Below are 22,887 nucleotides of genomic sequence, written 5' to 3'. Positions count from 1 at the left end.
TAAAGCAGTGGCTTAGAACCTGAAAGGAAACCTGGTGTATTATAACATGATACAATACATGATGTTCATTGTAAAGTTCCCTTCATTGGGTGAGGACCAAATGAGGTATTATTGTTTTGAACCTCTAAGGGTCACAGTTCACCATTTCTTTTAATGTGCAAAGCAATTCTGTGTGGTCAGTAGATGCTCAGGACTTTACAGGTGAGCTTGTGGACATTCATAGTGCTTGTACCACTTGCCCAAAATCCCCAGTCAGTGACTAAGTTGCCATTTTGATGAATGTATGCCTAACTCCAAAAGCTGGCTCTTTCTTTCTCACACTGAGGCTAATGAAAGGAATTTACGGATGATATAGCTATCAGCTCTGTTCAAAACAAAAACTCTCCTGAGCAAGTAGAAATGTGCTTTTAATATACTTGGCATCCTAAAGTCATGGACTCCCTGTTGCCTGAATTCTCCAAGGGCAAGTCACTTCACGTGTCCATTAGGTTTTTAATAGAGACTCTTGTGTTGGATGGGAAGAGAAAGTAAGTAAATTACTGTCAATGCCAATATCCTATGAGTTTAGAATCCAGGTTCAAATGAAATTGTGGGTAGAAAAGTGCTGCCGATATTGTCAAGTGATATTCGGATGTTAGCATCTTTGTTACGTGTGCCAACATGGGCACATCAATGACCCTATTCTACCACAGCCTGAATAATCTGATACTTGAGTATTATAATGAAATAAGCCTGAACTTCCCTGCCCACTCTCATTCTATCCCTCTGTTTCTACCTAGGTTGAAAAGCATGTCGTTCCTTTGAATGACCAACAAAATTAGGCATTTTCTCCAGAAGGCGACTATTGAAATGGACACATATGCCAGGATGAGGATTGTAGAAACTCAAACAGCTTCTCTCACTGTTCTGAGTTATCATATTCACTTAGATATAACTGTTTAACAGACTACCTAGCGGTCCCTTTGGGAGGTAGAGACATGTGGACAAATCATCTTTGATTGGAAGTGACATGAAAATGAGGCAGAAAGAGTTTTACATTATTAATTTATGTTTTCTCTGTCTTTCCCATGTCCTTTGACCCCATTCAAGCAGGCAACAGGCTCAGACCAAGAGAGAATTATGATAAGACTCCTGGCTTTTATAGCCAAGAGTGTAAACCCATTAATAATAGTAGGCCTAGAGGTAAGAGGGATACCCATCATTAAAAGAGATTTTCCTGGCTGGAAGAGAATTGGTAGGAAAAAAAGTCACATGGTTCTACATACTGAGGATACATGCACATTACTTCCTGTGACATCAGATGGTAGGCAAAAATTCAGTGATTGACCACATAGTGTCTCAGAAAGCCTAGGGCCCAGGGCTCACAATCTTACCAAAGATTCTTTAAATGGACGGTGGGCGGTGGAAGCCAGGACCATCCACTTCTCAACAGAACCAGTGTATCGGTACTTTGTACTGACCCCAGAACCCTGGTACAGCCTCAGGGAAGAGGTCACAGGAAGCCTCAAGAATGTGTAGCTCAATTTTCCAAAGGAAAAGGTCAAAGCTCAAAAGGCAGAAACTTCCGTTGCTCTAAAATCAAAGGATATGAAAAATCTTTTGTTCCCCTAACAAGAGAGGAGACGGATATGCACATCCACTCCAGAATGTAAAGCCTAAAGGCAGGCAGAGAAACCTCATGGAGGGTCAAAGTGGAGGCACCAACTCCAGTAAGAAAATCCAAGGAAAGTCAAGACTTCCTAAAAGGACAAGAATCCATAGATGACAAGCCCTGAATAATGAATAAACCTGGGTCCCAAAGGAGCTGAGTGCTGCCACAGAGGGAGGAAACCCTCAGAAGGAGAGGGCGTCCTGCATCTACTATCCCAGCCTCATATGGTTCCCAAACATCAGCCTTACCTGTGAGATTCAAATTCTTACATGTTTTCATGGCAAATCCTAATTTTACCATCTCCCAAAAGGCCAAGCAGAGACTAATTTAGTGTGACACTTTCATGTCCAAACTACTTTTACTCCTCAGAGTGAACTGAGTCTGAACATCAAAATGAAATTTCAAATACATTAGTTTTTTTTTTTTCCTTAAGCCCTGAAACTTTTGCTAGAAAATCCATGGCACTATGAAAGAATTTCTGCCTTCTAGAAAAAAAATACTATATTTCCCTCTATGGGTATCAAAACTTCACCCATAAAATAAACTTCAGCCAATAGCCTCTGGGCAACTGAAATCCTAGGTTTTCTCTTTGCGTACCTGGAACATGGATTTTCTTCCTTCTATCCCATTGTGGTAGAGAGTCTCCAAAAATGGCTGTCATCAATTCCCCTTCTCCCTGTATACACAGCCTGTGCCTTCATCAAGAGGGAAAGTCTATTTCAATCATTCTCTTTGAATCTGGGCTGGCCTTGTAATTATCGGGATGTGCAGAACTGAGTTTGTTGAGTTTCAGTCCTCACTTTGAAGAGGTCTGGCAGCTCTGCCTTCTGTGCTCTCAAGGGAAGCCGACCTCCATGTCATAAAGAAGGTAGCAAGGTTATTAAGTGATAACACTCAATGTGGAGAGAGAGAAAGAGAGAAGGAAGGAAAGGAGAAAAGAAAGGGAGAGAGAGTCAAAGAGAGACCATGCAGAGGTGCCAGGCTTGTAAATGAATTAAGCATAGACCTTCCAGCCCAGTCCAGATAGAATGGAATGTAGTCAGATGAGTAACTTAAGTGATGACATTTCCCCAGAACTGTCCACTGAGACTTGTCTGAATTCCATAAGAAGCAATAAATCTCTGTTATTTTATGCCATTTGAGAAAACCTAAGGTATGTGATGGGTAGAAGATTATGTTTTCAGATGAGTCTTCAAGAAATCAGATATGAAGGGTAACATAGAAATAAGGGAGAGATTGAAGTTGGATATAAAGTGAAGAGAAGGTTATTTCTCATATAAGAGAGACTTGTTGGGCAGATAGATTCGATATTGCTCAGTCCTTCAGTGAACACCTGGTGTCTTTTATTTCTTTATTTTTTGGCTTGCTGGGTCTTCGCTGCTGCCAGGGCTTTGCTCTAGTTGCAGCAAACGGGTGCTACTCTCTAGTTGCAGTGCGAGGGCTTCTCACGGCAGTGGCTTCTCTGACTGCAGAGCACAGGTTCAAGGGCATGCGGGCTCAGTATTTGCAGCTCTCAGGCTCTAGAGCACAAGTTCGGTAGTTGGAGTGCACAGGCTTCGTGGCTCCACGGCACGTGGGATCTTCCTGGGCCAGGGTTCGAACCTGTGTCTACTGTGTTGGCATGAAGCTTCTTTACCACTGAGCCACCAGGGAAATCCAATACTTGTAGCCTTTAGGACAAATATAATCTCTTTAGCTTTGCAAGTGAGACTCATCATCATCTCGCTCCTCCATGGCTCCACCTATGCAACCTCATTTCCAACCTCTGCCATATATATTCCCTATAATACACCTGGCAATATTTTTTGCACTTTCTTCCCACCAATATATACACCAAGTATCTTGTTCTTTCACACATCAGTGCCATTTCAAATGCTGTTCCTCCTACCTGGAATGCTTTCCATTACCCATGATATTCTTGTCTACCTGGTGAGATTCTCATCATGTTCCCAAATCCTAAACTGATGTTACCATTTCTCTGATCATTTCCTCAATTTTTGTCTTCACGCCCATGCTAACAGAGAAGAAAAAAATTCTATTTTTACTTTAAAAATAACTACAGATCTTCATCTTCACACTTACCAATGGTGTTGCATGGGTGCATGCTAAGTTGCTTCACTTGTGTCCGACCCTTTGTGACCCTATAGACTGTAACCAGCCTGGCTCCTCTGTCCATGAAATTAATCAGGCAAGAATACTACAGTGGGTCTCCATGCCCTCCTCCAGGGGATCTTCTCGACCTTGGGGTCGAACCGGCGTCTCTTGTGTCTCCTGCATTGGCAGGCATGTTCTTTATCACTAGCACCACCTGGGAAGCCCACCAATGTTGTTATATTTGACTATCTTCTCTATCTCCCACTTGGAAGATAGGTTACTTTCAATTTTTGACAAATATATTTATTAGGTGCCTGCTTTTCTCAGACCATATCATTGAACAAGCAAAGATCTCTTTCTGCTAGAGATTACATTCTAGTGTAAGAAGACACAATAAACAATAAACATAATAAATATATAAATTTTGTAATGTGCTAAAAAGTATAAGGTAAAGGAAATCAAGAATACCAGTTAGCTAATGCAACATTGTAAATCAACTATACTTCAATAAAAATTACTTAAAGAAAAGAATGTCAGGGTTAAGGGAGAGGAGAAAGAGTTGATTTCAATCTTAAACAAGACAGTCAGTGGTCACTGAGAAGGTGAGATTTAAGCAAAGTCTTTTTGCCCTAAAGGCTCCTGAGAGTCCCTTGGACACTAAGGAGATCAAACCAATCAATCCTAAAGGAAATCAGCCCTGAATATTCACTGGAAAGACTGATGTCAAAGCTGAAGTTCCAATACTTTGACCACCTGATGCGAAGAGCCAATTCATTGGAAAAGACCCTGATGCTGGGAAAGATTGAGGGCAGGAGGAGAAGGGGACGACAGAGGATGAGATGGTTGGGTGGTATCACTGACTCAATGGACATGAGTTTGAGTAAACTCCGGGAGCTGGTCATGGACGGAAGCCTGGCTTGCTGCAGTCCATGGGACTGCAAAGAGTCAGACATGATTGAGCAACTGAACAACAACAAGAAAAGTCTTGAAGAAGGTCAGTCAGTCGTTCAGATATTGAGGAAAGCGCCAACAAAAGAGCACAAAGTTGGGAGTGGAGTTGTCTTGTCTGGGAGAAAGAAGGAAGAGATAAACTGTGCAAGTAAACAGAGAACTGGGCCTTATAGGACCTTATATCCTCTGCAGGGGCTTTAGTCTAGACTTGGGTAAAATGAGAAGCCAAGGCACAGTATTTTGCAGAGGAGGGTTATGATGTGACTTGTGTCCTAAAAAGATGTCTCTGTGTGCAGACATCTTTAGGGGCAAGAGTAGAATTAGGGGAACAAGTTAGGAGATTATTGTAGCAATCTAGGTAGGAGGAGTAAAAGAAAGCATAAAGAAAGGAAGAGGAGTAGAGGAGAAGGCAGAAAGTGTATAAAAAGTTATAAAGAGGAGAAATAATTAAATGGAAACAGAAAGAAAGAAACAAAGCTTCCATGTGCAAACTCTGAACCATTGGCTAATCCATCAGTGTGATATTCTATCACTTCAGACTCAGGAGTGTGTTGCTTACTGGTCTGTTACTAATCTAAGGGTATTTACTGCTGGCTGAGCTATCCACCTGTAGGTGTGTCTGCTTCCTGAACAACGAAATCAGCCTCTGGGACAATAGTCTAAAAGGAATTAGGATAAAGTCTTGTGGAAATCAGGCACCTGGCCTAAATATAGTGTCCTGCTTCTCTCTTCAATTTATCTTTGTCTTGTTTTCTTGTGAATCTGTGTTTGGGGGAAAATTCTATCTGTCTTTGCTTCAAGAAAATGTTTATGTTCTCTTAGCTTAGTAGGATGCTGAGAAATGGAGTGATTCAACAGTGACTCGAGGTATGACAGGAGCAGCTGAAAAACAAGATGGTACAAATCTCACTTGGGAAGAAAATTGGTCTCCTGCCTTGAGAAAACTATTTTAAATGAGGTAATATTTTTAAATCATTGGAAAAAGCTTGTTTTAAAATTGTAAGTTGTACTATTTTAATAACATAACTATTTTCTATGTACACTTTCTTGTAAGACATCAACATGAGTTTTAGCTACAGAAGAATAACTCTCCATGTTTCTATAGGTCTTTATCTGTTTCCTATTTTCTACCTAGTAGGCATTTCATCACAATGTTTTTTTGCTCTGAAAAACCTTGCTATGCTATTTAATAATTGCCCTTCCTGTGTTAGAAGTTGTTATATTGATCACTTCGAGAGATAATATTTACTTTTTGGTCTGCATCTATTTGTTCAGTGCATTTCTAATGCAGTCATAGCAATTACCAGAGTTAATTCTGAAAAGTTGAGCAATCCCAGTCCTTGGTTCCTATCCATAGGTTTTCCTTCACTTTTACAAATAATGATTTATGCTAAGTCACCAAGACAGCTATTGCTTCAATGCAAGGTTTATTATCTCCAAGATGAACAGATAAGTCATTAAGCACTCATGGACGGATTAGTGTAGAGCAAGATTACCACAGTGTGATTTTCTGGTTACATGGTTCAATACAAAGATGGTTTAAGGAAGTAAAAGCCAATTTCAGCACTGCCATTGTAGAGCTGTGTATATTATCAGTAGGCAGTTATAAAGCTGTGACTGATGGGAATTTCCCCACCATAGAAGTTCCTTCCACCACACATCCACTAAGTGCGCCACATGGATGAAGAACTTCTAAGCAGTGTGACTGATTTCCCGACTTTATTTTCTGATATATTTCTTATATAGGAGCCAAGGCTAGAGAGTAATAGATTTCACAAGAGCCTTGTGCAGTTAGCCTCATTACTTTATAGCCACATTTATATATGTGTTTCTTTGGACACAGTATATGTGTGTGTATGTGAGTCTATGACTGTGTCTGTTGTCCTAGAATAGCTAAGACCTTTTTACCTATATTCCTATTCGGACACAACTGAAGCGACTTAGCATGCATGCATGCGTTGGAGAAGGAAATGGCAACCCACTCCAGTATTCTTGCCTGGAGAATCCCAGGGACAGAGGAGCCTGGCAGGCTGCCATCTATGGGGTCACACAGAGTCGGACACGACTAAAGCGACTTAGGAGCATCAGAAGCAGTAATGGGTCTCAAAGTGGATGGGGTGTATGGATGGGTGATAAGTGAATGAATGAATGACTCAACATTAAATGTGTATTACTAATCGCCCCCCCTTGTCTCTCTTTCCTTCCCCTTCACTGTATTCTAAACAGTGACACAACTTAATCATGCCCTTATCAAAAGAGATTTAAAATCCCTCATTTTTCTCAGAACAAAGCTCTATCATGTTAGAATGGTATTAAAGATCATCTGTGGTCTGGTGCCAACCTCCTTCTTCAACTTAATTTCCTACGCTTTCACCACAAAAAGTTCTCCAACTCAGTCAAACTAGCCCGACAGCTCTCTATCAGGGCATGTGGATCTCCACCTTTCTAACTTTACCTCTCTCCCCAATGTAACCCACTTCACCTTACTTTGTTCAGCTTTCCTAAAATCTTAATGGCATACAACACAAGAATAACAACAAAAGCAGTAGGCTGGTGTGGTGGTGGTAGTCCTGCTGGTAGCAATAGTAGAAAGGATGTCTGTACAGTTAGTATAGGTGAATAGAGAACATGGGTGTAAGCCCAGATACCTGGGTTTTAATCACATTTCTCACAATCCCAAATTGTGTGAGTTAAGAGAAGTCATTGAATCACTCTGGATTTTGTATCCATATCTTTAAAATGAGACTAATAATACACGACATCATGGTGTTGCTGTCAAGATGAAAAGAGTAGACACAAGTAAATAGTGCTCAGAACATGGTAAATGCACAACCAAATTACCCCCATTCACAGAGCATTTAACATTTATCAGGCAGTATACTATGTGGTTTGTTTTTTTTTTTTAATGTCTTACTTAATTTTGTCAACAAGACCTGAGGTAGAACTAATTATTTTCTCCCCAGCTTACCAATGAGAAAGTTTAGGCTCAGAGTTACTTCTGAGAGTAACTGAATCAGGTCACTTAACCCAAATTCACACAGTGTGGAAGTGGTTGAGCTGTAATTCAAATCCAGGCAACAAAACTCCAGAGCTTGGCTTTTAACCACTGTGACTTTACTTCTTCCAAGACCTACTGAAAATCTTACTCCCTCTATTGAGATTTCCTTGACCACTAAAGGCTTCAATATTAGATAGCTTTTACTGTTTAGACACCTCTTTGATAGTGACATTATTTGAGTTTTCATGAAATACTAAGCATCTAACAAAACTGTATTAATTCATTTGATTTGATATTTGTAATTTGATATTTCAAATCTCCTCTTTTATATTATCATGAAAATCATTTGTAGGGTATTGGAGCAGCAGGCCTTGACTCCTATGTGCCTTTGTATATCCAGTGTACCATGCAAAATAGTCCTTAAACATAAGTGTCATAAGCACTGTCACGTCATGTTTTGGGTGACAACGGTAATGACATTGATAATAGTTAAGCATAGTATAAGCATGTATAACAATTTTAGTTTATATGAAGCAAGGCAAGCAATCCAGTGGGTTTTGGAAGGATAGAATGAAAACAACTTTGTTAGATGGCTCTACCACCAAACTAAGAGCTGGGATCCTTGTTTCAGATCCCTGCTTTGTCACAATGCTTTGTGTGATCTTGGATGGTGTCACTCAGTGCAGTTTCTCATTTGAATTATCTGTAAAAATGTGTTAGCAAAATATTCAGCTGGTCAGCCTCACAGAGGTAATTAAGGTGCAAATACAACAACATATGTGAAGGAGTTCCCTAAATGTATACGCAATGAACCCCTGACATGGATGAGGGTTTTAGCTAAAATGAGAGCTTCTTTATCCCAAATTGTGAACATCTCTGTAGCATATATGTCTTCATAAAATGCATTCAATTACAACTATAAATTTAAGTTGCTTCTTTAAAACCTTAATTAAAATCACTGGGCATGTAACAATAAAAGGAAAACAACAGAGCTACCTTGAGCTATGATTTATGGGTAGTACATCAGGTTCACTCGCCAACTAATCCTCACCATTTAAAGTATTCTCTAAGGACCAGTTTCGTCAGCATCCCTTGAGAAAATGCAGAATCTCAGGCCTCTCTGTGGACCTAGGGAGTCAGAATATGAATTTTCATAAAATCCTTTGGTGATGTATGTGTAGAGTAAATGTAAGTCACTGACATAAGTGCCTCAACCCTACACATTTGCCTTCAGTGATAGCTGATTTGAACTCAACACCAGAAAAAAAAAAAAAAAGTTATTACTGCATTCAACTATTACTACATTCAGAGATACCCAAGCTCACAGACAATATGTCAAAGCTTAAGCCCCAGGATTCCCAAAGGTTGTAGGTAATGGAATATACACTTAAAACATTCAGTCACTACCAGTAATGAGGTAGGTGAGTACCAGGTCTACCAAGTGGTTCTGTTTGGAAAAAAAAAAAAAAAAACCACAGGGGCTAGCCTTAGATTCAAAGATTAAAAATTCTTTAATCTTCTTCTGGGAATAACTCATCTATGAGCACCTAGAGCCACGTGAAGAAGAAGGAGCAGTTAGCTGGTGAGTGTAGGATGTACAGATGGCCAGGTTTCTCTTTGAAAATAAAAGGTTTTTACCCAAATGAAGGTCATGGCATGTCTTGGTGAGTCACTGACCTACTGAGTCCAGAGGGGTTCAATGTCTACACACATTTTTAAGACTATTGTCCACACCTGTACAATCAGAATGAGTTACTGAAGTGAATTTTAATTCACTAAATAATTAACACTTCCGAGGCACAATTATTGTCAACAATCCTCTTATTGTTTAGCTGCTAAGGCGTGTCCAACTCTTTGCAGCCCCGTGGACTGTCGTACACTAGGCTCCTCCGTCCTCCACTATCTTCCAGAATTTGCTCAAATTCATGTCCATTGAGTCAGTGATGATATCTAACCGTCTCATTCTCTGCAGCCCCCTTCTCCTTTTGCCTTCAGTCTTACCCAGCATCAGAGTCTTTTCCTAAGAGTTGGCTCTTCACATCAGGTGGCCAAAGTATTCCAGGTGGTTCAGTAATAAAGAATCTGCCTACAATGCAGGAGACCTGGGTTTGATCCCTGGGTGGGGAAGGTCTCCTGGAGGAGGGCATGGTTACACACTCCAGTATTCTTGCCTGGGAAATCCCATGGACAGAGGAGCCTGGTGGGCTACATTTCATGAGTCACAAAAAGAGTGAGACCCCATGAGAAATTGGAGCATAGAGGCTCATTAGGTCTTCCCTGGTGGCTCGGGTGGTAAAGAATCTGCCTACAATGCAGGAGACCCTGGTTCAATTCCTTGGGCAGGAAGATCCCCTAGAGAAGGGATAGGCTACCCACTCCAATATTCTTGGGCTTCCCTGGTGGCCCAGGTGGTAAAGAATCCGCCTGCAATGCAGGAGACCTGGGTTCAATCCCTGGGTTGGGAAGATTCCCTAGGAGGGCATGGCAACCCACTCCAATATTCTTGCCTGGAGAATCCCCATGGACAGAGGAGCCCGGTGGGCTACATTCCATGGGTTCACAAGAGTCAGACACCACTGAGCGACTAAGCGCAAGAGGCTCATTACCATTTTCCCAAAGCAGAAATTATATTACTTCAATATTGTCCATTGAGAAACAGATCAAAAAACAATTTTAAATATTTAGCTTTATTCTCCGTTCGGCAAGTTAATATTTTTCTTTTGGCTGCACTGGGTCTTCATTACTGCAGGCAGGCTTTCTCTAGTTGTGGCAAGTGGGCACTTCTCTTCCTTGTGGTGTGTGGGCTTCTCATTGTAGTGGCTTCTCTTGTAGATCACAGCCTCTTGATACGTGGGCTTCAGCAGTTGCAGCATGCTGGCTCAGTAGTCGTGATGTGTGGCTCTAGGGCAAGCAGGCTTCAGTCGTTGCAGCACTCGGGCTCAGGAGTTGCGCCTCATGGGCTTGACTGCTCTGCAGCATGTGGATTCTTCCCAGACCAGGGGTTGTACTCATATCCCCTGCAATGTCAGACAAATTCTTATCCACTGCACTGCCAGGGAAGTACTTTAATTATTTTTCAAAGGAATGTTTACATGGGGTCCCAATGGGTGTTTAAGGGTGGTTAAGTCTACAGGAACCGTGAAATGGAGTAGAGAGGCAACTATCTGTGTAATTTGGAATAATTTGCTTTCACCTGAATTGTAATTGAGACAAGAATGGGAATGAGAGTTCCAGAAGATCCTGGAATTTGTCTGTGTTGCTCACTCACATATCTCAAGTTTCCTGAGAGCATGGATTTTGTTCAGTTCTACTATGCCCAAGCTCCCAGAAACAGATACACAGTAAGTAAGTAAGTAAGTAAGTAAAGTTGCTCAGTCGTGTCCGACTCTTTGCTACCCCACGGACTGTAGCCTGCCGGGCTCCTCTGTCCATGGGATTTTCCAGGCAAGAGTACTGGAGTGGGTTGCCATTTCCTTCTCCAAGATACACAGTAGGTGATCAATAAACGTTCTCTAAAAAAAAAAAAAAAAAGAATTTAAATTCTTTGAACCTCTAATTTTATTATGGAAAAATATAATATTTGGTGATATACCATAAACACTTCACAAGATTTTCATAGGTGAAGAATGAAAGCAGCTAATTGATTTTTCCATGTAGTTACCATTTATAATTGTCTTTTAATTTCATCGGATTTTCTGATTATTAGGTCAAATCAGTTCCATCTACCAGGAATTTAATATCATGAAAGCAACATGAAAATAATTGAAAGAATACAGATAATAAATCTGGTATGAGTTCTAACTCTAACGATTACCAGGCACAAAACCTGGGGCAAGTTAAAAAATAGGGATGATAATATTTTCTTCACAAGAATACAGAACTTCAGTGTGATAATATCACTGAAAGCAGTTAGCCTGGCATTCAAATATATCAGTTACTATTATCACTAATATTAAAGTTATTCGTGCAAACACAATTTGGATGCTGTAGATCAATGAGTGTATGTCCCTAGGGCTTCCCTTGTGGCTCAGCTGGTAAAGAATGCACCTGCAATGCGAGAGATCTGGGTTGATCCCTGGGTTGGGAAGATCCCCTGGAGAAGGGAAAGGCTACCCACTCCAGTATTCTGGCCTGGAGAATTCCATGAACTGGATAGGCCATGAGGTGGCAGAGAGTTGGACATGACTGAGCAACTTTCACTTTCTCTCTTAGAATATGGTGCAAATTAGAAAGGATTAGAAGTGGAGAAAAAGGCAGTGAAAATCTTTCAAGATGGGCAAGGAGAAAGGATTTTACTGAAAGCAATAAGTTACCTTTCTACCTGAGTAGACTTATTCAGCTTTACAAGGAAATTCTAAGGTCATTAGACCTCACATATCCTAGTCTTCCTGAAAGACTTGCTTTGATATTTTCTCCTTGGCCACAATGAATAATTTTCACTGCATTTTCTGCCAAACTTTGTTTGTGGTATTTTGACACAGATACAGATATGAAGGAAAAATCAATCTCAGGAGAAGGTCTTTATGATACTAAGCTTTTCTACAAAATTCTACAAAATGAAGGCTATTTGCACTTGAAATAAAGATCATAGTTATGCCTGGAGCTTAACCTTTCTGGCTGCTCAATATTATCATAACCTGGGGGATATTGTAGACTATCTATAACCATCAGACTTTCAGCAAAATGTGAATTCATTTGCTCATTGACTCATTCATTCATCCAGCAAACATATATTAAGCATTTACTACGTTTCTAGTTCTGTGCTGACTGCTGGGGATGGAGAGATTATTGAGACTTCCTTCCTCCTCTCTCAAAAAAACTTGACTAGACAACTACCCTATCATAATACACAGTTACGCTTCTTACACTAGAGGTAAGCATGGTGTGTGTATGTGCACTCAGTCATGTCTGACTCTTTGCAACGCCACTGACTGTAGCCCACCAGAGCCCTCCTCTCTCTATGGAATGTCCCAGGCAAGAATACTGGAGTGGGTTGCCAATTCCTACATCAAGAGATCTTCCCAACCCAGGGATCAAACCCAGGTCTCTTGCATCTCTTGCATTGGCAGGTGGATTCTTTACCACTGATGCCACCTGTGAAGCCCCAGAGGTAAGCATAGATACCTGAGAAAGGGGAAGTCCCCTCAACCAGAATGAATCTGTCCCACTTGGGAATATTGGTTTTTGAGTGGGCTATTCCTAACCCACACTTCACCTAACCTAACAGTCCTGACTCCTCAGGACATCAAATGGGGAAGAGTGATTTAAGGGGACTTTGGTTTGTGAGCAACACAATTTTGGACAGTGACTTAAAGAGGTAATGAAGGGCAAGAAGGAGGTGACTCCACCAGTGAAGTTGCAATAAGTAGAGTGCCATATTCTGTATCCGCATCTCCCCTTGCCAAGCTTTTAGGCATCCATCACAGAAGAGAACTTAAAGTACTTACTCATCAATCCCACTTCATTTATAGATAAATAAGGCTCTAAATAATTGACTGGTTAGGATCACAGAGCCATTCAGTGGGAGAAAAAAAATTAGAAGCCTCTGAGTCTCTGGGGTCTCTGGTAAATATCCTGCTCCCAGGCTTATGGAATCCATGGCCCTAACTTCCTGGCTCAACAGACTCTTTGAAGAGAGGGTGACTTCTCATCTCTCTGGGACTCACATTGAGCACCTGACTTTCTTCTCAGCCTTCACCTCAAACAGGTTACCTGAGGAGTTCCTCCATTTTGTAATTATACCAAGAATAGGGCATTAGTCTATAGGTAGATGGACTAATGTAGACATTCCTTCACCAAACTACAGACACAAACTCTTAAAGGACAGTATAGATTCTCTCCTAGTTGTTTCATTGTTGTTTGGTCTTTTGTTTTAATACCTCCAGCACCTAGCCTATTTCAGTAATCCTTTGTTGAAAAAAAATCAATGAATGCTTTCATCTACATTTCTTTACTGATTCCCTCAGTCTTCTGGGTTCAGCCCATGATATATAGCACCCTCAAAATTTCTAGAACAACCCCTTCCCCCGTATTTCACACAACTTGGTTTGAACTCCCTCTACTGGTGAAGAGAGTAAAAAATCCCTGTGACTCCCGGTGTACCTTACAACACTTACTGAGAAAAAGAGAACGCTTCCATGCAGGGAAAAAAGTCTAAAATGGACAGCATTTCCTGAGGGAACATTAAACTTCATCTTTAAGAGATCATTGCTTTGTGCAAGGAAAACTATAAAAAAGAGTGAACCTTATCATCAGTTTCACTGTAGTTGAGTCTGGGAGTAAAAAGCAAGAGATTGAGAAAACTCCTGGGCCGAGATAGGAGGATGACTAATGAACTAAAAGATATCTGGGGTGTGTAATCCTTAATTGTACATTTCATTGCTTTTACTATTTTCTATTATGACTTTATAGCTGGCTAACCATGTTTTCCAAGAGCCAGTACTAAGCAGTAAGAATTTGTTGAAGAAAATAAAAAGAAACCTCTCAACTTCTTTGGAAACTTTTTTCCCTTTAATAGATTTTCACCTTTCTCCCCTAAAGCAGCAATTCTTTCAAAAACAAGCACACTACATTTATTTTAGAAATGCATAGGGAACTTTTTAATATCTCACACTCATTTTCTCCTTACCTTCTTAAGTATTTGTCTTCCTTATATTTCAGTGTAAGGCAATATCATGAGTTATAAGGTTGGTATCTAATTATTACAAGTGAAATAATTGGAAGTAATGGAAACTTATTTCTCTCTCAGAATGTTGAGGAAATTCAAGCATTTTCTATGTGGTAAACAGTTACTGGTTTTGAGCCATGTAAAATTTGGCAGGTCTGCGTTCCACTCAAGAAGTTCTCAATTAGATGAGGCCAGTTGAAGTACAAAAGCTCATATAGACTAAATTCACTCCTACAAACCTAAATGGAAAAGAAAACAAAATGGAAGGTCATAAACATTTGTTTAGAGTTCAATATGCATGAAAGATTCTCATGAATGTATCTCCTATTCATGTCAATTTATCTTCATGGAAACCCTGTAAGTCTTCCTTTGGCTTAACAAAAGATAGAATTGGCTTAGAGAGGCTAGGTAACTTGCCTAAGGTCACACAGAATAATAATAAGAAAGCCAGAATAATAATTCAACTCTGTTAACATTGATGCAGAGATTGGGATAGTTATTGCCAGTGGCTAGGGTGGGGGAAGAGGGAAAGGAGAGGTATTATTCAAAGGATATGAAGTAACTGTATCTATACTGTGGAGATATGGTAGATCTCTAGGATTTATATAGTGAATAAGTCCTAGAGGACTAATGTATAGCATAGAGCATACAGTTAACAAACTACTATTGTATACTTATAATTTTGCTAAGAGGCTAAATCTTATCTTGTGCTCTTATCACAAAAAATATTAATACTAATTTATAGGAGGGTAGAAGAAAATTTTAGAAGGTAATGAATAAATTACACTATTTATTTATAAATTACTACAGCATAAATCATGATTATGATTTCAGGGAAGCATGCTTACGTCCAAAGGCATCAAATTGCATATATTAAGCATTACAGCTTTTTGTATGTCAATCATAACTCAATAAGGTATTTTTAGTGTATGACAATTATACCATTCTCACTAAATTTTTTTTGTTTTGCACAAGTCATTTTTCTTTAAAAGTTATCTCTGTAAACAAACCAAAAAAGCCCTTTATTTTTAAGTTGTCTAAAAAAACAATAGTATGACACATCAAATAAATATGTTAACAATGACCTCTCATAAATCTCAAATTAGGAAAAATGGGTACTATAGAAGTAATGCCTATTCATCCTTTCTTGCTTAATGCAAAAGTTCTCCTAACATTTCTGGGCAGGCTCTTAAAATCTGCTCTTCTCTCAGGAGGTAATATGCACCCTAAAATACTTTATCTCCAAAAAAAAAGGAATTCAAATCTCCTGGACTCTGACACCTCCTGATACTGGTTAAAGAAGAGGTAAAATGAATTTTTGGCATCCCTTCTTTCTAGTCATTTTAGAGACAGGAAAGAGTGAGGACCAGAAGATCTTAAAACCTGTTTGTGTCAGGTCTAAAGGAAACCCATCCTGACAGTCTCTGTTTAGAGCATGATGACCTTTTGCCTCACTTATCTGATATTTCAGCTGAAGTACTTTGAAGATCTGAATCATCTCAGAAAGTGATCCAATTCTGTTTCAGCAAGCACCAGCTGTGTCCACATATGGTGACCGAATTGAACTAAGACTTTAAATAGAGTCAAGTTGGTGAGCAGAACTGCCCAAATGATCCATTGCACCAGTAAACACAGCAGTGAAATGCATCCTGGCTCAAGTGGTCAACACCACCCTTTAGTCCTATTCTTACTTGAGGAGATAGTGTATCATTATACTATTTTAGAACATACATTTAAAAATATACATTCTGGTCACTGAGAAAATTTTTCCTTCTGAGACTCTATTTGAAAAGTATGCTGAACCTTCCCAGACCTTATGAATAAGTAATAACAATAAAATTGTTTCTTACATATATGAATAAATGTATTATGTTCTCTGGCACTGCTATCTCATTTGAACCTTACAACCACCCATTAGATGAAGAAAACTGAGATTCAGAGAAGTTAAATGAGTCACCCTGCAAAGTCCAATTGTTTGAATCTAAGTCCAGGACTCTTTCCACTGAGCCTGTTACCAAGTAGAACATGACAACCGACGTTCAAGGCCCTCACAGACCTTCCCACAGCTTGCATCCAGACAGGACTCCTTTAGTCTACTACTGTTTCCTTCGTCAATTCTGACGAGGCTGAGGAAGGAAAATGAGAGGGTAAGAGGATTGGCATCAAGAAGGAAACCTTCCCCCTTTCTTCTTCACCTTTAGGACCAAGTTCTTAGGGTGAAAGATTTCATCTGTAGGAATCTGAAGCACAAAAGGTGAAACCACCCACAAAGGAAAAAATAAATAACCAAAGGCCCAACCTCTTGTCTAAAGAGGGTGAGATTGTTATGCTCTGGCGCCGTTTCCCCTCTCACCACAGGATCATTGAACAGGTACCAGCTTCCATTTGGGAAATGCTCACATTCATCACCTTCTCTGGGCCGACAAATGCCTATGGTTTCATGAGATCTCAGCTCCAAAGCAATTGTTACAGAAAAGCCTTTGCTGGTCCTCCAAGGTCAGTCAAACCTCACTTCTCTAAGCTCTCTTGACACCATACACCTGTCTTCCTGGCACTTGTCATGATTAAAATTTTACATTTCTACTAATGTGATTTACAGATTAATGTCAGCTTTCTCTCCTGAATTACAGTATCCATCAGAGACCCATGTGTTTCTCTAGTGTCTATTATAATATCTGGTATATAGCAGATGTCTATAATATATGCTGATATGTTCAGTGAATGAATGAACCAAGAGAATATGGAAGAAGATAAAGATGTGAATCCTAGGATCAGATGTAGAGTAGAATTTTCAATTATACAGTATTTTGAAGCTTACCTGAATGAATGCAATGAATTATTTTAGTTGTTATTATTATATTACCATTTTGACATAATTTTATAGTTCTTTTCATTTTTTATGGGGTAGGGTAGAAGGAAAGTTAGAGATGAGTAGAGAAAGAAATAAAAAGGGAAATTATTTGATGTAATACTTCTGGATTTCTGTCCTAATAAATTGATAGGTTGTCAGTACAATGAAGCACTATTCAAGGATTGCATTCCTCACCATTTACCCAGAACAAAAAATCCAAATAAAGTGTATTTCTAATTTACTCTTCGAATCCTTTAAATAGCATGACTTTGAACTCTGAAAGAATTTCTACAATCCAATTCACTTTCATCATCAGGCCTTATACTCAGTGTTTAAACATTTCATTCTCAATGCTATTGTATTACAGTTCACAACAGAAATGTTTAATTCCCCCAAACACCTGTTTTTGCTCAAATAAAACAAAAACCATCAATATAGTTCAAGTTCGGTAAATCCTATCTACAATCCCCATTATTTTCATTGGGAAATAATAACAATTCCTGAAGCTGAGAATTGAATACTCCATTCCACTTCTGTAAAGATTTTCATCAGCAAAACCCAGAGCACTCAAGTATACAATGATGAGATTAGAGTCTGCTGAAACTATTGCATTGTTGGAGCTTTCAGATAGCGCTCATTTGACAATCTCTGTGTTTTAAACCTAATGAAGTTGTGGCCAGAATATATGCAAATTAAACTCTGTTGAGAAATACTGCATAGTCCACACGATCAGAAACCCTCATGTGGAAACGTATCATGTCTGCGGCTTGGGGTAGCTAATTATTCCTGGGAAATGGAGGGGTGGTAGTCAGAGAAAGACGTGCAGGTGAAGAAACGGGACACCTGGAAAAAGCAGAAAGTCAACAGAGATAAAATGGGGCACTTGACTGCTGAGATGGAGAAACAGAGAAGCCACAGTCGCCCCAGCCTATCTCCCAGCTGTAAAAAAGCCCAGAATCAGATGAAAAACATCATTAATTTCAATGTAATTAAATATCATTAATAAGATGCTCTGGAGTGTGTGCTGCTTAGAGATAGTGGAAGCCCTTGGGCATGACCTATGGGGAGGCTGTATCTTAGGATCACACAGGCTCTGGCTTCCACGCAGAGCTTGGGAAGTAAAAGTTGCGCAGTTAGTTAACTTTGTTTATTGACTTCGCAGCTCTTTCAACAACACCGCCTCCAATAAAAGAGATCAGAGAAGATGGTGCATGGCAGCCATAAAATTTATCTTCGTCGAATCAATAGAAAGAATTGCACTTCCTAAAGCCAGCCCAGGCAACCAGCTCACCTTAACAAAAACCCCTATGGATAAGTACGTGGTAGGAATGTCTTTATAAGTGGAAGAGTGTCTTACAGGGGTTTCAGTTCTACACTTGGCTTATAAAATCATGTATAATCAAAACAGTTCTGGTTTCCCTGGCTTGGTGAGATGCTAACACATGCCTGTGAGAGATACTGAGGGCTGTGAGTTTTCCCCTCTTACTCCATGAATGCGAGACTCAGTTACGACTCCCTTGGGCTGGAGAGTGATGTACATCACACAAATCCAGTCTGGGAGAGCAAGAAGAGTCACACTCCATGTGGGAATTTATTTTCTTCCTAATTCTTTTCCTCCCTTCCTTCTACTCTCTCTCTTTCTCTCTCAATAAATGAAGAAATTTATGGACATCCGATGCTGTTACACTATACTCTTTCCTCCATCTGGAAGGTCATTTCTCTCATCTGTCTTCTCACACTCCACTCCCTATACAGCCCACTCATATCCAACACACCCTTGGAGACTCCACTCACGATGATTCCCCTGACGCTCCAAGTCTAATTTACCTGGCCCTCTTCTGGGTTCTTGGAATCCTTTGTGCCCATCTATGCAATCATTTGTCATGTCTAGAGTAATAATTGGTTTACATCGCTCCAGCTGCACGAGATGAGGAGTTCAGCAGTCTTGTCATGTGTCTTTTTGTATCATTAACAATAAAAACAGTGCATGGCATCAGGGAGTTATTCAGCAAATAAGAAATGGAGGAAGAGAGGAAGGAAGGAAGGAAGGAAGAATGCACTGTGTGACTAGAGCAATTTTTCACCCCAATGGGCATCAATTTCCTCATCTGGAAAGTGATGGGGTGGCTATTTCCAACTTTGGAGATTAGTATTCTGTGATTTTAAACTTGGAACAACCTCACGGAGACCTACCATTGGGCCAAAAAGAAGCAATTAAAGGAAATACTTTAGATAAGAAATAGGCTTTAAAAATAATCCAATCAGCAGAATGCATCTCAAAATATGTGCACAGCTCTGAGCCACTATCTTGAACAGTTGGAAAGTAGCATGTTCAGCAGTGAAAAAAATCTCTAGGGACTTGGCCAATATGAACTCACAGATGTTCCTGTTGAAGTCAGCTGATGAGTTTCCTTCAAAGCCATGGTTAAGGGGAGTCCTCAGTTCACCTCCAGGGCACAGCCCACTCAGTCTCTGCACCTTTGGATTATAAAAAAAAAAAAAAAAAAAAATGAGAGGAAGAGAGGTAGGAGGGAAGGAGGAAAAAGTATCAGCTAACACAGAGAGCACAACTTGTATCTATTAATATGTGTTCTAAGAGTTGATGACATTTCTCTTTCTAAAGAAGAGTCTTCATTTGAAGTAAGACTGCCAAAGCAATAGATTTATTCATAAGTTTATGGTTTCTCTTCACTTATCATTCTTCCCTCCATGCCAGAATAGCCCTACCACTATCCCCAGGCAGTGGGTGTAGAGAACAGAAAAGTCATGGGTTTTCTTCTCAAGGGATTTTTAAATTGTACTTAGGGAGGTTAGAAGGATGTGGAGAAAAAATAATTTGTTGAGTGTCGACTCTGCAGCAAAAGCTTTATATACAATATCTCATTAATTTTAAGGTTCACAGGATCCCTTCGAGATACTGTCAGCATTTTACAAAGAAGAGGAAATGGAAGCAGAGGGATTTCAAATATGCTGCTTAGGTCATCCAATAAATGACAAAACTAGAATTTGAATCTCAGCCTTGTACTATGCAAAGCCACCAAAATTCCTCCTGACCTAGAACCCACAGACTGAATCAGGGCTTCCCCAGTTACTCCAGAACTTTCTTCTGGATGCCAAGGGTTGTCAGTGAGTGGAGTGATACACTAAGTTCTCAGAGAAGCCTAGTGGGCCCTGGAGAAGCATAATTCCCTGGGTCCACAAGTGGCTTCATTTGTTTAACCCAGTGTTCCAAACATGTAAGGTATATATGTGCCATGATGTGAAAAAGTTTAGGAAACAGTGCTCTAGCCTTGTCTTCTGTTACCCTACACACGTGATGCTCCAGTAACACAAAGTAATATAGTAAACTTATAAATGTATGTTTATATCACACCTGCCTGGATTTACTTATTGATACATCCATTCTTCCGGGTGCCTGCCCCTTCTTCTCTGCCTGGTAAGTCCCTACCTACTTCCAAAGCTGTTGAAAATTGACTTCAAAAAGAGAAAGTTACATGTTCTTTTTTCTCAAGCACTTTGTACCTCAGTTAGGGTACTCATCACATTGCAGGGTAATTTACTGGTTTATACAGCTGTCTCATCCACTTAAAGCACATAGAAGATATTCAGTAAAGATATGGCCAGTGAATAAATGCATGGAGTGTGGAGGGCAGAAATTGTATTTTAAACATTTTAGTATTACCATGAACTTGCTGAGGGGTAAACAAACTATGGCTCTTGAACCAAATCTTGTCTGAGGCTTTTTTTTTTTAATTATGAATTTATTTTTTAGAGCAGTTTGGACTCACAACAAAATTGAGGGGAAAGTACAGATATTTCCTATATAGTCCTGCACCTACACATGCATAGCATCCCCCATTATCAACGTCTTCCACCAGAGTGAGTACATTAGTCATGACTGATGAATCTACATGGAAAAATTATAATTACCCATAGTGATCTGTTTTATATAGCCAGCAGGCTAAGAATGGTATTTACATTTTTTAAGGCACTGAAGAGAAATATTAAGTGAAAAAGACTACTGTACTTGACCAGCAAAACCTAAAATATTTGTTATTGAGTATCTACTGGTTCCTTGTAGAAACATTTGCAAATCTCAATATCTAAATCAACCAATCAAGATTAATTGTTTGATTTCATAAAATATACTATGTACAAATAATTTATCTTCTTAACTCTTTCTTGTTTTTCACTCAACCCTATTTCTGTCTTCAATTATGCCATTTTTTTCCTGTTATCCCTCTAGTCAATATTTCTTAATCTATTATTGAACTATAACACACATACAAAAGAGCTAAAAATCATAACTCTGTAGAGTTCAAAGAATTATCACCAAGTGGGCACACCTGTGTGATTACCACACTGGTCAAAGAACAGAAGATTGCCAACAAAGTAGAAGACCTATAGCCCTTCCTCGGAGAAGGCAATGGCAACCCACTCCAGTACTCTTGCCTGGAAAATCCCATGGACGGAGGAGCCTGGTAGGCTGCAGTCCATGGGGTCGTTAAGAGTCGGACACGACTGAGTGACTTCACTTTCACTTTTCACTTTCATGCACTGGAGAAGGAAATGGCAACCCACTCCAGTGTTCTTGCCTGGAGAATCCCAGGGACGGGGGACCTGGTGGGATGCCGTCTATGGGGTCGCACAGAGTCAGATACAACTGAAGCGACTTAGCCACTGCAGCAGCATACCGCTTCCTAATCATTATTCTCTTTCTTAAAAAGTAGCCATATCCATTACTTTTGGCCTTATAGAGTGTTTTTGCCACTTATGTATTTTTTATTTTTATATAAATGGAGTAGTTCAGCATGTGACCATTATTTCATACCTCATTTTTCTGCTCAGTACTAGATTTGTGATAATTTTCTACTTGATTATAGTCTGTTCATTTTCCTTACTATATAGTACTCCACTGTTTATTCATCTTGTTTCCCTTTTTAATTTATTTCATTGTTGGTAGACATCAGCATGTTTTTCTGACTTGGGATTAATGTGAATAATTCTGCATTAAATGCTCTTATACATGCATTTTAAAGGCATCTCTGATCAAGATCACTACTTCACGACCATTCTGGTCATCTCCTTCTCTGCAGTTACAGATCCTAGAATCATCTCAGGGAGACAAAACAGTGTGAAGTTGAGTTTTGAGTTTGGCGCTAGACCAACTGGGTGTAAATCTGGGTCTCCCATTACTACCTATGTGATCTTGAATAAATCACCTACCTTTTCTACATTTTGATTTTCACATCTGTAAAATCAGAATAATTAGAATTGAGTTCATATTTATAAACGACATAGACAGTGTTTCACACATAGCAAGTGGCATAATGTATTTCCTCAATAAATAAATAGCTATGTGGAAACAATTCTGCATTTAGAAAGACGGCTTTGGAATCAGTTTACATGATACAGGTTAGCTACTTTCTTCTATTTGGGACTTATTTTTTTTTAATCTAATGGTTCATAAATTGGAATCAAAATTAAACACACACATACACAAATTACCATATCCTCAAGTTTTTGTCTAGGGATACATTCTTTACACACTCTATCTCAATATACAACTGAAAAGTCAGGCAACTGATAGGTCCTCAAAACAAACTTATTGAATAAATGAAATAAATACCATCCTCCCCCCCCAAAAAAGGAACCAAAAATTCTGATCATTGTAG

The sequence above is a fragment of the Dama dama genome, chromosome 17 (genome assembly GCF_033118175.1).
Source record: "Dama dama isolate Ldn47 chromosome 17, ASM3311817v1, whole genome shotgun sequence".
NCBI classification, from domain to species: Eukaryota; Metazoa; Chordata; class Mammalia; order Artiodactyla; family Cervidae; genus Dama; species Dama dama.
Note: the sequence above shows the minus strand (reverse complement) of the source record.